Below are 17,598 nucleotides of genomic sequence, written 5' to 3' on the forward strand. Positions count from 1 at the left end.
ACTTTCAGTAAGGCTACGCTTATTTACAAGCTAAAGTCCGTATTCGCTTCTTCTACATTTCTTTCAAAAGAGCAAAGCAATTAAGAGCCCATGGAAAACCATGGATGCAAAGGGTGCCTTACACCTTCCCTTTGCATAAATTACCCCCGAACCCTGTTTTATTTAAAAGGTTTTTCCTGTTCTTTTAGCCTTTTTGATATTTGGATAAAATAAAAGTCGGTGGCGACTCTTGCTTACTGTACATTTCAAATAAAGTCAGTTCACCGTATCACAGAACTGGCGACTCTGCTGGGGAGAATTTTCTTATAAAAGAGGGGTTACCTTAAAAGCTTAGGATTCACTTAATTGTTTTCTATTGTTTGCTTTGCTTGCTTTATTTTTCAGGGTTGTTTCGGGAATTAACTGAAGGACGAACCTATTCTCGGATTCAAGAACACTTAAGATTAGGAGTGGCATAGTCATGGCGACCTCTTTCGCATATGTGGGAGATGAGTCAATATGAAGTTCACCCTTGAGTTAGGACTCCATAGCCATATGCACACCTTTCTCAAATGAGGGAGGTCTATGTATGTGCTTGTGGGTGCGCCGGAGCTCAAGGGCCTTTAGTCAACTTTAACCCATTCTGGCCTTTAGGAACGTAGTGGGGGGACTACTCTTGACAAATGTTGAGAACTAGTCGCTACCCGATGCTACAATTCAGATAGGTTCTCTCTCAAAGTATCATTGCATGGTGCAAATGCATCATGTCCGAGGGTGCTTTAGAGGGGCCGAGAATTCTGGATAACTTATAGAACCTATTGCTGAAATCTCCTTATCCATAGAAATACCTTTGGGGAAGGGTATCTCACATGATCTAAACTCCATGCCAGACAAGCCTAAGGAAATTGTGTGACTTGTGTGACTTGTTTGTGTTTCCTACTAACCTTCGTTTCCTCTCAGGTTTTGTTAAAAGGACTTGTTTGCCCTTACCATATCACGCTGTGCCTAATGAACTGCATTCACATAACATTCATGACATCATGACATCATAAGCATAACATGATTTAACTAACCCTTTCAAGGATCCTAGGAATTTAGGGCGCACAATTTCAGGTGCCCTTATCAAGGACTAAATTCCTATCAAGGGGCAAGAGGATTTATTTTCCTCTGGCCATTCGTCTTCCAATTCAAAGACACAGTACCTATCAAGGGGCAAGAGAATTTGTTTTCCTCTGGCCATATGCCTTCCAGTTCAGGAACACGATACCTATCAAGGGGCAAGAGGATTTATTTTCCTCTAACCATGTACCTTCAAATTCAGAAGTATCCCGAATCAGAGGCGATGACCCACTCGATATGGTGAGCTTGATTCTCAAAGAAGGACGTTCAACGAAAAAAGTCAGAGTTCTTCAAACAAAGACGCGATCAAACCATTTTCTAATGTTGCTAACTAAAATCCTAAAGATCCTTGAAAATATTGCATTTGCATTCATAACATCGCATAACAGGTTTCTTACAATAGGTCTCTCATCCTTCCTCGCTGTTTATTTTAGCATCATGAATCTTGAACAATTAGTTAAAGATCTTCAAGCTCAAAATGCTGAATTCCAAGCCTTGATTCTGAATTTGTCCAAGGGACAAGAAGAGGTGAAAGCCATGTTGACTAAAAATAAGAAGAAGGGCAAGAAGACTCTGAGGAAAAAGCTTAGACCAATCTTGCAACTCAGGGAAGCTGAAGTCTCTAAAGACAGTGACGAGGATGAGCAAGATGATGATGCTAGTATCAAGACTGAGGCAAAAAGTAACCATGATTCTACCAAGCCTTTTGAAGAAGAAGAGGACTATTACCATGAGAACGAACATCCTGATGACAAATACAAGTTGCTGGAGGAACGTATGAAAGCCATGGAAATTCATAAGATACCTGGGCTGGATTTCGAAGAGCTAGGACTCGTCTCTGGAGTTGTTATTCCTCCGAAATTCAAGAATCCCACCTTTGCTATGTATGATGGAGTCTCCTTTCCTAAACTACACTTGAGGTCTTATGTAAGGAAGATTCAACCTCATACTGCCGATAAGAAGCTATGGATCCACTTTTTCCAAGAGAGCTTATCTGGAACTAAACTCGAATGGTACTATCAACTGGAAAGTACCAACATCCGTACCTGGGAAGATTTGGTTGTTGCATTCTACCAGCAATACCAATACAATGCTGATCTTGCGCCAACTCGTACACAATTACAAAGCATGTCCATGGGACCTAATGAAAGCTTTAAGGAGTACGCTCAAAAATGGAGAGACCTGGCTGGTAGAGTTCAACCCCCCTTGGCTGACCGAGAGTTAGTTGACATGTTTATGAATACACTGACTGGTCCTTTCTACAGCCATTTACTTGGAAGCTCCTCGTCTGGTTTCACTGATCTCATACTGACTGGAGAATGTGTTGAAAGTGGTATCCGAAGCGGAAAAATTCAGGTGGCTACTTCTTCCGGTACTGTAAAAAAGCCATGCAATGGGAGGAATGAATCCGACACTGTTGGGGCAATCTTGGTCTCTAATCAAGCATCGACACAACAACAAAACAACCAACGTAAACAAAGCGCATCCAAAAGACAATTCACAAAGATCAACATGTATTTGACTCAAGCGCTGCAACACTTGTTGAAAGTAGAGCTACTTACACAGATAGCTCCTCATCCAAATTCCAACACTTCCTCCCCTCGCTATAATCCCAACACGAGGTGTGCATATCACTCCAATAGTCCTAGACATGACACTAACAACTGCTGGACATTGAAGAATAATATTTAAGACATGATCGATGCCGGGGAAATCAAGTTCGACCCTCCTGCAACTCCTAATGTGATCGCTGCTCCCATGCCTAATCACGACAAGATTGCTAATGCTGTGGATGGCTAGAAGGATGGACTTTTAGATCATTAGATTTACTTTCATTTGCAATTTCTTTCCTGTTTGTTTAAACATTCGACTTATGATAGACATTATCTTTTTTAATAATCACCATCAGTGCATTGCATATGTTTGTCTTGAATAATTTATTTCGCTATCACTCATTTTAAATTGTGTCTTTAATTTGCATATGTTTTATTCAACTCCTGCTAAGCTGTAAGCCTTTTGAGGGAGGATGACGAAAACAATACCGCAACCTCATACAGTATGCTTTTGAACGGACTATGTGTCGCGTGAAAAATCGGGATGAGACACCGGATGCCTTCTCTGGGCTCGATGCTCAAGAAAATGATTTTTGTTTTTGTCACGACCAAACTTTTTATTGTTTCCAAAATAGGAAAAGGGAAAAAGTTGCACAAACCTTAAAAGATATGCAATGCAAACAATACAAAATTAAAAGCAATGCAAAAAGGGGGAGAGATTCCGGGTAAGAGGGTTGGTTATACGAAGGGAAGGTATTAGCACCCTACATATCTATAGTACTCTATAGGTTTCTTTGTTATGTTTGTTTATTTCTTGCTATGCTATTGGGGAGGTTTTCTATTGTGAGATAGGTGGGACCTAAGGTGTTTGTTTGATTATGCTCGCAAAGATCATCGCAATCTTCTGCATACATATCCCTTAGAGGGAATCAGAGCATCTGTAGCTCGAGGTCTACGGGTGCTAAGGTTTGAGTGGTTTGAGGGAGATAGAAGTTTTGCTCGCCAAGGATACGACCTTGTGCCTACGTATTCTCAAAGAGATGTTGAGAAAGTCAGAGCAATCGTAGTTCCCACTTATGCTAGTGGAAGCAAAGGATAAGAGACAAATGTCATCTTAATGCTCGATGTATCTAATCTATATCATCACATACATCTGTTGATTTTGTTTGAATATTTTCATTATAAGACCTGGGTTGTGCCACTTATGGTTCTTAGAATGATAAAGATGATTTTTGTTTAGCCAGCCTTGTGGCAAAAACAAGTTTGATTAGCCAGCCTTGTGGCAAAAAGTTTTGATAAGTCAGCCTTGTGGCAAAAAGTTTTGATAAGCCAGCCTTGTGGCAAAAACTTTTGATAAGCCAGCCTTGTGACAAAAAGTTTTGATAAGCCAGCCTTGTGGCAAAAGGTTTGATTGATTAGCCAGCCTTGTGGCAAAAAAAGTTTGATTGATTGATTGTGATGATATATAAGAGATACTCCTATCATAGAGATGATAAATGTCTAATCTCATAGGGTGTTTGATTTGGATTATGGGGATGATTTTAAGAATCCCGTGGGTCCTTGTATGAAGCCCAAGAGGAGGCTATCCGAGGGTCCTTGCATTGTAAGCCCAAGAGGAGGCTATGGGAGGGACAATCGAGGGTCCTTGCATTGTAAGCCCAAGAGGAGGCTATGGGAGGGACAAGTCGTTTGTACGAAGCCCAAGAGGAGGCATGGTATAGTTGGTTTGAGCTCTTAGAGCGATTTCACCGGGAAACCATACTATATGTCCTAACCTAGCTAAGGGAGATTCTTTGCACGAAGCCCAATAGGAGGCTATAGGGAACCTAGTGTTGTACTAAGTTAAACAAGCATATATAATATGAACAAACACATGAACAAGTATGAACAAACATGAACAAGTATATGAACAAGCACATATATATGACAAAGTGTGTGTGTACATTGGAGTTTATGAAGAAAATATACCTTTAAGGATGAACGGCTTGTCAAACAAGGTTATGTACACAGGTGTTGGGACTTATACTCGGGGAGAGGCCCAATGAGTTTATTCAAAGTTATGTAAACAAATATTTACAAGGGGGGTTAGGACTTATACCTTAAGGGAGGCCCATGTGTTTTTGAAAAGATTTTGAAGAAAACCCTAATTTGATTTGTTATTCGAGGGTTTTAATCAAATTGATCGAGGTATAAAAAGATAGGTATATATACAATGAGAAAAACCTAATTTTATACAAAGGAATGGGACTTATACCATAAGGGATGCCCATGTTTTATTTTATAAAACATGGTTGATTGTTTTGTTAAAAAACGCGAGGTTTCGTCGTTTGAAAAGCTTTGATCGTTTTGAAAACAGTTTGAAATTTTGACAAAAAAGTCAACTTAATTAAGATAAAGGCAAAGCTTATACCTAATCAAGACCTAAGTGATTAGGGTTTGATCACAAAATATTTACAAGTGATTAGGTTTTGAAAATCAAGTGAAAAAACTATTTTTAAAGTATTAAAACATTTAAAAACAAGTCAATTTAAACCTAATAAAAATGCATCAAATAAATATTTTTTTGTGATTTTTTTTGGATATTCATAAAATATATATGTTAAATGAGAAGTGTAAAAAAAATGAAGTGAAAATGATGAATTTTGATTGGTTAATTAATGGATTAAGTTGTAAAGAAAAATGAAGAAAAATAGTGGTTAAAAAAAGGTTTTGGTCCCTAAGGGTGTTGAACCCACGACCTGGAGGTCACCACTCAAAACAAAAGCCAACTGAGCCACGCTTGTGGCTTGTAACATACACGCGTTGAATTAATTATATTTTCCAACCAAAATTCAAAATTTATGAACAAAAAAGCGCGCCAAGAACACAACCCCAAATTGATTTTGAGAATCTTTGAAACTGGATTGTTTTGATCGAGTAGATAGTCTATCTCACTCGGTTTTTCACAAGGAACACGATGGTACCCTCACAATTCATTTATTTTCACTCTAAGGCTATCAATTTTCTGATGAACACGAAGAACCCTAATATGACAAATCATTGTGAAATCGTGTATGATCATGATATGATACAATTGATTGAGGGTTATTATTCAGTGATGGTGCAGAAATAAGATGGCAAAGCAATATTGCATTTATGATGCATGTATGATGGAGTTTGAAGTTCAAAGCACTTACCTTGAAAAATGGAAAAACTGAGAATCGAATTCTGCAAAAGAGATGTTACAGATGTTGTTTCTTGATCTGGACAGCTTCAATGATGATTATGGAACATGTTTGAATGCTTGGAATGAACTGAATTCATTTGGATCACTCCATGGAACCCGATCTGCAGTAGGGCCAAGTATGGATCGAGCTTGATGATTCTGAGGTTACAGGCTATATGTGATGGATTGGATAGTTCATATGTGATATATGGATGATGTTTGAAGTGTTAGTTTGGACAGAAATGAGCTTGAATGAAATTTGGCATGATAAGGCTCAATATGTGTTCATATGGAAGTGAGGTAGTGATTTTGAGATTTGGGTGTTTTTGGGGTGTGTGAGTGGATCAAACACATCCCATATAATGTTTATGAGATGTTAGAACCATCACTTTGGCCATAACTTCAAGGATTTGGAGGTTGGAATTTCTCCCTCTTTGAAAACTATGAAACTTGCAATTCAAGAAAGAAGAGAAAACCTATGCTTTTGGAGGTTTTGGTGTGATTTTTAATGGAGTTTGGACCTCTATTTATAGGCCAAGAGTTCTGAATGCAAGACTAAGCAAGTTGAGATTAGAATGGTGATTTGGCATTTTGGAGATAAAATGGAATCTTTGCATTAAATGCAAAATGGTTAAAATCTAAACCATGGTTAAAATTTCCTATGCTTCTTATCTCTTTCCAATCTGATCTCAAATGATAAATATCTTGCACTCATTGCTTGTTTATGTCATTGCTTGCATCATTTGCCAAAAAGTGTTCATAACTTTGTGAAAGTGGTTTGAATTTTAAGCTTATGGACCTCTAATGACAAAATTCAAAACTATAGCTCCACTCAATATTTTTTCATGCTCTTTGACATTTTGGAAAGCTCTTGTTATTTACTTCAAATCCCTAGTTGAAAGCTTCCTCAAGATCTTTAAGGAAATGGGTGAAAAAGATCCATGAACTTTGGAAAAAATGAAGTTTTTAGTGAATTTTTCAAAAGATACCAACTTTGAAGCTCCATATCTCTTAAATGGTTGATCTACAACTTTCATGTTGGAAGTTTTTTTCATTTTGTAGGTGAGATTTTGAGATATTTCCTTCCAAAGTTTGGAAAAAACCATTGAAAACACTTAGAAAATTTTCTAAGTATGAAAAGTCAAACTTTTGACTTTTTGATTCTTGATTGATTTTCTTGATTTTTCTTGATCAAATGACTTAAAATATCATATATTGATGATTTAAAACTTCAAAATTCATGGTTGACCAAATTTTCCAAAAAGTCAATGGTGATCTTGTACAGTTGACTTTTTCAGGTGAATCGCGCTTCTGGAGATTTCAAGTGAATCAAGCTATCCTCACCAAATGAATGATATGAATGGATCATATTGAGTTATTGGAGGATATTGAGCCATGTTTTGAGTTGTGGCACCATGTCCTGATTAAAAAGTCAGTTGTTCAGATGAATTAGGTCAAAAACCCTAATTGTGGACCTGATGAAATTGATGACTGTGGATCTTGAATTGAGATACAATTTCCATTGTATATTGTCATAGGGATTATTTAAAGATGATTGAAACCTTTGAGTGAGGTCCTGGAGCTTTTTAGGGTTTCCCAAATGTGATCCCTGATTTCAGTCCCTGATAGTTCAAAATTCCATTGTGATGACCTGAAATTTCACTGTTGATCAATCCTTGTGTGGGAGATGTCTTGAGCCAATATATTAGGTCAAGATGATGCATTTGGGTTCTTGAGGTCATGCCCCAAGCCATTAGGTCAAATCCTGAGCAAAAGTCAGGAGTATGCTGTCTTCAGTCAAAACCCTGATCTGGTTGATTTAAAGCTTTTGAGCTTGTTGAAATGAATCTTTGAGGACCAAATGTTGATTGTTGATGAAGATGGTTCATTTGAGATGAAGGGAGAACAAAACCCTAACTGGTTGTTACTTGTACTGATGAGTGATTTCTTGATTAAACCCTGCTGAGTCACAAGTAGCAAACACAAGCTATGCAATTTGTTAGAGATGCAAATGATGCATATGCAATGATATGAGGTGGTATCTTAGGTCAAAAATTAGGGTATGACACTATGCTGACGATGTACAGGCATTGTTTCAATCCCTAAACAGTGGAGATATACGGATGATAATCCCTTGTCAACCCCTTTGAGCCTAAGGAGTAGAAGTTTTCTTTCTTGAACAATTCAAAACCTTTGATCATAACCTGGGGCAGGGTAGTTACTCAGTTAACTCAATTATACTAACCGTTGTTTACACAAATAATGATGGGTCCCCGCAACCACTAAGTCAGGCAATCGATGTCCACCAAAAGGAAAAAGCTGTTAAGTCAAAACCTATGAAGGAGACTTATCAAAAGTCAAAACATCCCGTTGATTGTAATCAAAAGTCAAAACATCCCGCTGACTCCTTAAGGTTTACCAAAAATGCTGAGTTGATATTTCGTTTTACAAACATCACGTTTTTACAAATATCACGCTTTTACATCTCCTGTTTTAATGTTTTCAAAAAACTCAAGACAGACGTATGCATTGCATCTCATGAATTCATTATTAAACATATTCTGCTACATAATTTCAAATGTTAGCATCAGGAAAAATTTGCACAGGGTACAACTAATGACCAAAAGTTATCCTGACATACAAAGTCACTTCAAAAGAAATATCTCCTACGTATACAAGGGGCATGGCATGGTTTATCCAATCAATCTGGGGCAGACAGGTCATGATTCCAAGAATCTCTCAAATGCCAAACAGTCAAAGGCATACACCCCAAGTGGGTTTCAAACTATTTCCTGAACAATCTGGGGTAATCAAGTCCAGATTCCGAGAATCTCTCAAGGATGCCAAAACAATCAAGGACATGCATCCAAGTAGATCTGAAGCTACTTCCCAATCAACATGGGACATTGTCTTGGGCCTATGATTACTAGGGGCATGTCGCCCATAGTGCACATCTCATAAAGTCCTCGCGAGGAGAATCTTTCCAAAAGTTCCTACTAGCAGGGGCAAATCTATGCAAGTCCAGTTTGACATCTTGACCAATACTCAGTGGTGTGTCCTAATCAAACCCAGGAAGGGTAGTTACTATAATATTGGGGACAACTTTCAAGACACCCATATCTCCCCACAGAGCCGGGTTCACAAGATCATATCCCCACAGAGCCGGGTTCACAAGATCATATCCCCATAGAGCCGGGTTCACAAGATCATATCCCCACAGAGTAATCATTAAGAAGATATCTTCAAATGCTCCCCAACAGAGTTTACATCTTCAACACTACCGGTTCTCCAACACTTTGCTCTTCTCCAACATGGTTTATTAATATCTCTAATCCCCAATCAGGGTACATCAAGTTACTGATCATCCCCAAGCAGAGATCATAAATCCCCAGCTGAGCATCTACAAGATAAGATCAAACATCAAAATTACAATGACATGGAGATCCATCTTCTCAATCAAGATGTGTCAAATAACATAAATCATAGTCATACGTCATAAATCATAAACATATTCATACATCGCATACATTACCTCATAATGACCTCATGCATAACATACAAAGTTTCTCATTTATTTTGAGAGACTCATTACATAACACATGCATCATGACATTATATAAATTGCTACACCCATTGCAGAATACAGGTACAGACAAATGAACGAAATCTCCAACTTTCTAGGATCTAATTCAGCTACTATGAACGATACTGACACGGTCAACGCTCGAAGATCTAATTCATTCACCACGAACGGTGATGACACGATCATTCTCAAAGATCTAATACATTTACTACGAACGGTACTGACACGGTCAGAGATCTAATTCCATCATCACGAACGGTGTGGACACGATCAAATACCTCCTCAGTCTAATTCAGTTACTATGAACGGTGCTGACACGACAAAAGGATCTAATTCCATCATCACGAACGGTGTGGACACGATCAATTATCCCCTAAAGTCTAATTCAGTTACTACGAACGGTGCTAACACGACAAGAGATCTAATTCTATCATCACGAACAGTGTGGACACGATCATCTTCCCAAGATCTAATTCAAGTGCTACGAACGGTACTGACATGATCAACCTTTAAGAAATATAATTCTATCATCACGAACGGTGTAGACACGATCATCTTCCCAAGATCTAATTCAAGTGCTACGAACGGTACTGACCTGATCAACCTTTAAGAAATCTAATTCTATCATCACGAACGGTGTAGACACGATCATCTTCCCAAGATCTAATTCAAGTGCTACGAACGGTACTGACACGATCAACCTTTAAGAAATCTAATTCTATCATCACGAACGGTGTAGACACGATCATCTTCCCAAGATCTAATTCAAGTGCTACGAACAGTACTGACACGATCAACCTTTAAGAAATCTAATTCTATCATCACGAACGATGTGGACACGATCAATTATCTTTCCAAGATCTAATTCAGGTATTACGAACGGTGCTGACATGATCGACCCTCAAAGATCTAATTCATCTACTACGAACAGTAATGACACGATCAACATACAATCAACTACTTCTCAAACACTTCAGACATAGTCTAATGCATGCTCATCTGGATGGCATCTTTAAGCCCATCCCCATCATACATCTTTTCCAAACACTTGGATGGCATCTTCAAGCCCATCTCCGATAAAAGTCCCTTCATCATCAGCTAGGGCAAATTCCTGGGTATTCTAGTGTTCAATCCTCTTCTACCTTCAGATTCCGACTGGCATACAAACCACTCTACATCTTCAGGTTTTAGAAAATTGAACAGGGGCAGCTGTCATACCCCAAAATTTGCCCATACTATTTCTCTTGTTCAAATTTAAATCAAGGTACAAAGCTCAAAGACACCCTCTCCTAAACAAGGTTCAAGATTTAGGATTTTGTTGTTCTGAGGAAAATTAATGAACCTAAGGCTCCAAGACATCCCATATGGTCTATGATACCCCACACTACCTCCATGACAAATTTCAGGGCTCAAGTCAAAAGATTGATCACTCAATTGCTCAGAAAGTCAACAGTCGACTTGTTTGACCTAAAAGTCAACTGTGGTCAAAGTACAGTCAAAACTCCTGATTTTTTGTCAACATCCTTATATTGAAGTATCATTCACCATTTGATCAAGAATTGATCATGGTTCATCAAGGAAAGATCAGAAATCAACAATGCCAAAAGTTTCTAAATTAGGGTTTTCATAGGAAAAGTCAACTAAACTTTGACCATCCATAATTCCCACATGGAACATCATAAATTTTACATCCAAAGTTCATTTTGAAGAAAATTTAATTATCTACAATTTTGTCTCTCACATGCCAAGTCTAAAAAAGCTTCATTTGAGAGATATGGATTAAAACATTATAGGTCTTTTTGAAAGTCAACCAAAGGCAGTTTTTTGTCAAAGCCAATATCATCAAGATAAATTCTTCAAATGGAAAAAAACTTCCAAAGTGGCTTGTATAGGACATCTTGAGGTTTCCAAAAAGTCCTAGAACTCTTCCATATCTTAAAAATTGAGGGAGATATGCCTTGTCAAAGTTGGTCGATTTTAAGGGAAAAAATGTGAAACAAAAGGCCTCAAAATGGATTCCTTTGCAAATAGGCCCAAGTCTTTAAGGCCCAAACTTGTTGTTCAAGTTATCTAGAAGGTTTCATCCAATGCCACAAATTTTTTGGTTTAATATTTATATTTTATTGAATTTTATTCATGGAAAATATAATATAAATAAAAAAATATGAGAAAATATGAAGGAAATTTGTTTGATCCTATTTTCACTTGATTCCAATCACCAATTAAATCATATAAATAGTCCAAATTCGTGGAGATTCATATTGATTAAAAAATATTGAAATTTGACCAACTTGGAAAGATTGAAAAATCAAGATTCAATCAAAACTCAATGTCAAGATTGAATTGGATTTGCTGCATATTTTTAACCTAAAATCAATCCTTATAAGTATCAAGATTCATTCAGATAAAACACAAGGGCTGGCAGCTAAGAACTCACGCATCCAAGACTAAAAAAAATCAAGAAAAAGCCAATTCAGATTCCATACTTCAGAGAGATTTAGGCCAAGCACAAGATCTCAATCGCTCCCTGGAAGTCTCATGGAGGTATTGCAATGATCAGCATCGACTAAGGCACTCAGAATCACCATCACTACTATTCACGGTTTGCGCAAAAATTTTGAATTCAATTATGCTCATACGCTTGTTATAAATCATGTTTGAATACATATTCTCGACTGTGATGATGTTTGTGAACTTTCAGTACCATTTAATTGTTGTTTAGCTGCATGTTTGAGATTACACCATGGCTAGGGTTTGGAGCTTCGAATTAGGTTCCTTTGATTTAGAAAAAATTAGGTGAAACTAAGGATATGATTGCGTTCAAGAGGTTAATTCCAACCGATTCGTGGTCTCATAGCTTATTTATATTGCAACATGTTCAATCTTGAAATTTGCAGGGCAAGAACCAGTTGGGGACGACGAAGAATAGTGCAGCGCGCTGAGTTTTTTTTGAGTTTCAAATCCATTGATTTTTTATTATTATTTTGTGTGAGCGTTTATTTAACAAAGGATGCAGATGGTGTAGTTGGCAAAGGCGAGGGGAGACTGCTTTTTTCCTTTAAGTTTTCAAGCTTTTTAATCATCACAGATCCAGTGTGCCTCCTTCACGTAGACACGTGATGCACTGTCGTTCCCTAACCATCAGATCATCGTCCGAGTAAATCTAACGCCACTGATGGTGCAGTCCCACCACGGGCCTTCAGCCACGCGTCATATGGAATCAGAGCTAAGTTTTTATATTATTTATTTTGATATATGTGTTCTTGTTTTGTCTTATTCATATTTTTAACTAAACATTTTTTTCTTTCTCTTTAAACTCATTCTTTTTATTAATAATAAATATTTTTTGATAAACCTTTTTGTTATTTAATTAATTTTAGCTAATAATTTTAAATAATTTAATTTAGTAATTTGAATTTTTAATTAGGTTAAATAATTAGAATTAATTCAAAATGATTAAATTAGGGTTAATAAAATAATTTAATCAGGATTAGTCGATTGTAAAATTAATTAAGTTAAAAAACCAATAATTAATTTTTAGGTTTGTTAACCTCGATTCATTTATAAACCCCAATAGCCTTAGGTTTAATGGTAGGTGTTGCCCATTAACCCTGGATAACTTGTACGCTAATCAAGGTTTGAGAGGTCTGACGATAGATCATTCATGCACTAAATATTTTCTTTGTGCGTTTCTTTTCAGGATTATTATCAGACACCTTCCGACTATGCGCCTCGCTTATTACAAAGTTAAGTCCCGACTTTATTATTTGATTTAAATATTTGTTTGCCTTATAAAAATATTATTAGGGTTAACCTCGAAATTCAATGGACTCTTTCTGCACTCACTTCCTTTTCTGTCTGTCTTTGCCAATTTTTCAGGGTTAACTTCAAGGCTACCTCCGACCACGAACCATATCAAGATCAGAAGCTAAGTTCTATTCCATATTAATTTTATTTTTATTTTACTTTATTTTTATCAGATTAAAGTTAGCCTCAACTGTTAGTGAACCGATAATGTACTCACCCTTGGTTTTCTATTTTTCTTTTTCTCAAATTTTCAGGGTTAGCCAACCGTCAAAGCTCAATAGTCGGTAACCCTAAAACCTATCTGATTTACTTTCTTTAATTATTACTTGCGTCAGACCTATTGCACTGCTGGTCCTTTTCTCCCCTTCCCCATAATTTATTATGTATCTGCTTCGAGGTTGTATTGCGTGGCCTTGAAGGCACTTAAACTGTGATATTATATATTATTGTGTGGTTAGTAATCCTAGGGAGTGATAACCCTGAATTGAACTTAAAATAACTAATTATAAGATAATTTCTGAATTACTCACGTGATTGTTGCACCCACGCACCTTTTATGGTACCCCTCTTGCTGCCTGTTGCCTGTTGCCTGTTACCTTGTGTTTTAATGCATAATAGCCAAAGTCTCTCGAATACGAGGATACCTCAGCGATGTTGCCCTCGGTTCATTCAAAGATCATAAGTCCCTAATGATGCTGCCTTCGGTTCGCCAAAATATGATCTCGTCCCTCGAAGTTGCCTACGAAGCGCTGAGGTATCCTCTGGTTGCCTAAACGAAAGGCTATTCTGATCCTTCCCTTAGACTACCTGCCCCTTCATGGCATGGGACAGTCTTGTGGCGAATGATAATTCGACGATCCTTCAACCTCCAAATCAAAGGACTTCCTTACCCTCCTATGGTATGGATAGCCCTGAAAGGCTAAAAGAACATTTTTCATCTAACCAGGTAATTTGCCCCTAATTGCTTTGCTCTGGTTTAAAAATCTTTTTCTACCCTTTTCTCAAAAACCTTTAAAAAGCTACGCTTATTTACAAGGTAAAGTCTTATTTCATTTCTACACTTTTGAAAACAAAAAGAGCAAAGCAATTAAGAGCCCATGGAAAACCATGGATGCAAAGGGTGCCTTACACCTTCCCTTTGCATAAATTACCCCCCGAACTCAAAATTTCTTTAAAAAGGTTTTTCCTGTTCTTTTAGCCTTTCTGATTAATTTGGATAAAATAAAAGTCGGTGGCGACTCTTGCTATCCGCAACATTTCTTTAAAAGTCAGTTCACCGTATTACAGTATGCCTACGCGTTCCCTGGCCTGCAGGGACTCTATTTCCAAAACCATGTCCTTCCCACAAAGGACATCTTCGTTTACGCACGTTGATTGGCCTCTCGATGGCCATGAGATCTAGTGACTATCTTGAACGGTCACCCCGTGCTTACATCTACGCATTTCCTAGCCTGTAGGGATTCTACTTCTAAAATCGCATCCTTCGTACGAAGGACATCTTCGTTAGCATACGTCGATTGGCCTCACGATGGCCATGAGATCTAGTGACTGTCTTGAACGGTCACCCCGTGCTTGCTCCTTTAAACTCCCTAGCCTGTAGGGATTTTCTTTTATGTCCATGTGTTTTTACAACGACGTGTCCTTCCCATGAAGGACATCCTCATTAATGCACGTCGATTGGCTTCACGATGGCCATGAGAGCTTGTAACTGTCTTGAACGGTCAACCCGTGTTTGCTCCCGCGCACCCCCTAACTTGTGTAGGGTTTTGGATTTCCATTTGTACACCATTCATCCCTAGCTTGTAGGGATTTCATTTTGCCCGATATCGTCCTTAGATAGGTTGTGTTCCGCATAGAGAACCTTCCCACGAGGGACAACTTCATTGGTACATGTCGAACGGCCTCTCGATGGCCATGAGATTTGGAGACTGTCTTGAACGGTCACCAGCTGCTACCTTCTACATACTCCCTAAGCTAAGGGATTTCCATTGGCGTGTCATAACATCTATCTTGCAAGGACTTCACTAGGGTCTAATGTCGCCTCTAAGGCTATCCCTAGGATTATATGTCACACGTCTGCATTGCATACAAGGAGTTACAATACAAGGCGTCTCTCGCATACGCATGCATTTGCATTTTCATGCATTCATATATTTACATTCGCATCTTCGCCTGCATCCACCCGTTCCGTGCTAGCCGATTTCCCGAGACTCGCAAAGAAAAATCCAAAGGATCATAAACTATGGAGAAAGAAGAATAAAATATTAGCTTGGCCCTACAAAGGAAAAAAAGGATGTCTTTCACCATGCCAACCGCATGCCCATGCCTTGTCGTAACAAGATTGTAAATACAACAAGGGTTATCATCGAGCAAGGATTAGTTCAACAAAGAAGCTCCCTCATAGATACACTCAAGGGGTATCTAGTCATAAAAGGGTTCATCTACGAACATAGTAAAGCTTACAAGGACGCTCTGCGATAACTTTGGGGGCAAGGATTAGTCCAACTGGGGCAATACCCGGAACAAAGATGCATATTTACAATGGAGGAAAGGCGATATGTGTTAACCCCACACCAAGGGGCAAAAGGGTCATAGATTTTGTTCGTCAATTTACAAACGCTGAAGGCTGCGAACGGTGTGATACTATCCTTAGAAAAAGCAAAAGAGGTTCAGTCAAAGGAAACTCATGAAGTTCCGATACGACGAAAACCCACCGCTAACAATCTATTCCCGACCGGTTTGACGTGCCCAAGGAGAATTCGAGGTTACCCTTTACTTCTACAAGTCCATGAACTAAGGAGTAAAACAAGGTCGATGGATTTACAAAGGAGATCGCCCCTAGGATCAATAGGTTCTGTCATGCTTAGAATTTCAACCCCTACGAACACTAAGTGTTACTCAGGATAAAAGTTGTACCTTCGGATTAACAATTCTAATGGGATGACCATGCAGGTTTTGGAATCAATTCATTCGCTTCATTCGCTCACTACTACGACTTTCCACTCGCGCACTTCTATTTTCAATTTCAATTCTCAATTACTAACAAACTTAAGGGAGAATGACGAATGCAAATAACTAAATCTCGCTAAACGTATGCTTTCAAGTTAAGACTGAGCCGACGATGTACATGCATTGTTTCAATTCCTAAACAGTGGAGATATAAGGATGTTAATCCCTCGTCACCCCTCTCGAGCCAGGAGTTGGAGTTTGTTTCTACCTTTCAAATAAATCTTGATTTCAACCAGGGGCAGGGTAGATATCGGTTAATTCAATGGTGTATTTTGGTTGTCAAGAGAATCAGTCAATCCAAGCAAGGATTCAAAAAAAGGGTCAAGCAAAGGTTGAAGCAAAGGTTCAAGCATAAGGATCAAGCAAAGGTTTAAGCACATCTTTTTCCTCGCATTCATCAAAAAATGAGGAAGCAATGGAGATAACATTCACAACAATCTTCTTCCTCAATACATCATTCAAGATCGAGGACGTATCAAAGTCGAAGCTCACAAATCAAAGTCAACATGGCAGTCACAATATTCAATATCCAAGGATCAATATTTCAAAAGGAGCATTCAAAATAAAAAGGAGGAAAAGCGCCCGCTAAGTCAAAATGGAAAATTTCATGAAAACAAACAAAATGACTTAGGCAAAAATTAGGGCATCCCGATGGATCAAACTCAAAGGAACTGGTTCATGCAAAAATAAGGGATAAAAACAAAGGCGAAAAAAGAACAAAGGATAAACTTGTGACTGCTAAATCATCAAATCTTCCTGTTAATGCTTGGATCTCTACAACATTTTTTCACCGTGTCGCGTGGAAAAAATCGATCGGGGATGAGACACCTGATGCCTTCTCTAGGCTCGATGCTCAAGAAAATGATTTTTCTTTGTTTTTGTCACGACTAAACTTTTTATTGTTTCCAAAGTAGGAAAAGGAAAAAAGTTGCAATAACCTTAAAAGGTATGCAAAGCAAATAACACAAAATTAAAAGCAATGCAAAAAAAGGGGGGAGAGATTCCGGGTAAGAGGGTTGGTTATACGAAGGGAAGGTATTAGCACCCAACGTATCTATAGTACTCTATAGGCTTCTTTGTTATGTTTGTTTCATTCTATGTTATGGTGGAGGTTTTCTGTTGTGAGATAGGTGGGACCTAAGGTGTTTGTTTGATTATGCTCGCAAAGATCATTGCAATCTTCTGCATACATATCCCTTAGAGGGAATCAGAGCATTTGTAGCTCGGGGTCTACGGGTGCTAAGGTTTGAGTGGTTTGAGGGAGAAGTTTTGCTCGCCAAGGATACGACCTTGTGCCTACGTATTCTCAAAGGGATGTTGAGAAAGTCAGAGCAATCGTAGTT

Source organism: Vicia villosa, unplaced genomic scaffold, assembly GCF_029867415.1.
Source record: "Vicia villosa cultivar HV-30 ecotype Madison, WI unplaced genomic scaffold, Vvil1.0 ctg.000256F_1_1, whole genome shotgun sequence".
Taxonomy (NCBI): Eukaryota; Viridiplantae; Streptophyta; class Magnoliopsida; order Fabales; family Fabaceae; genus Vicia; species Vicia villosa.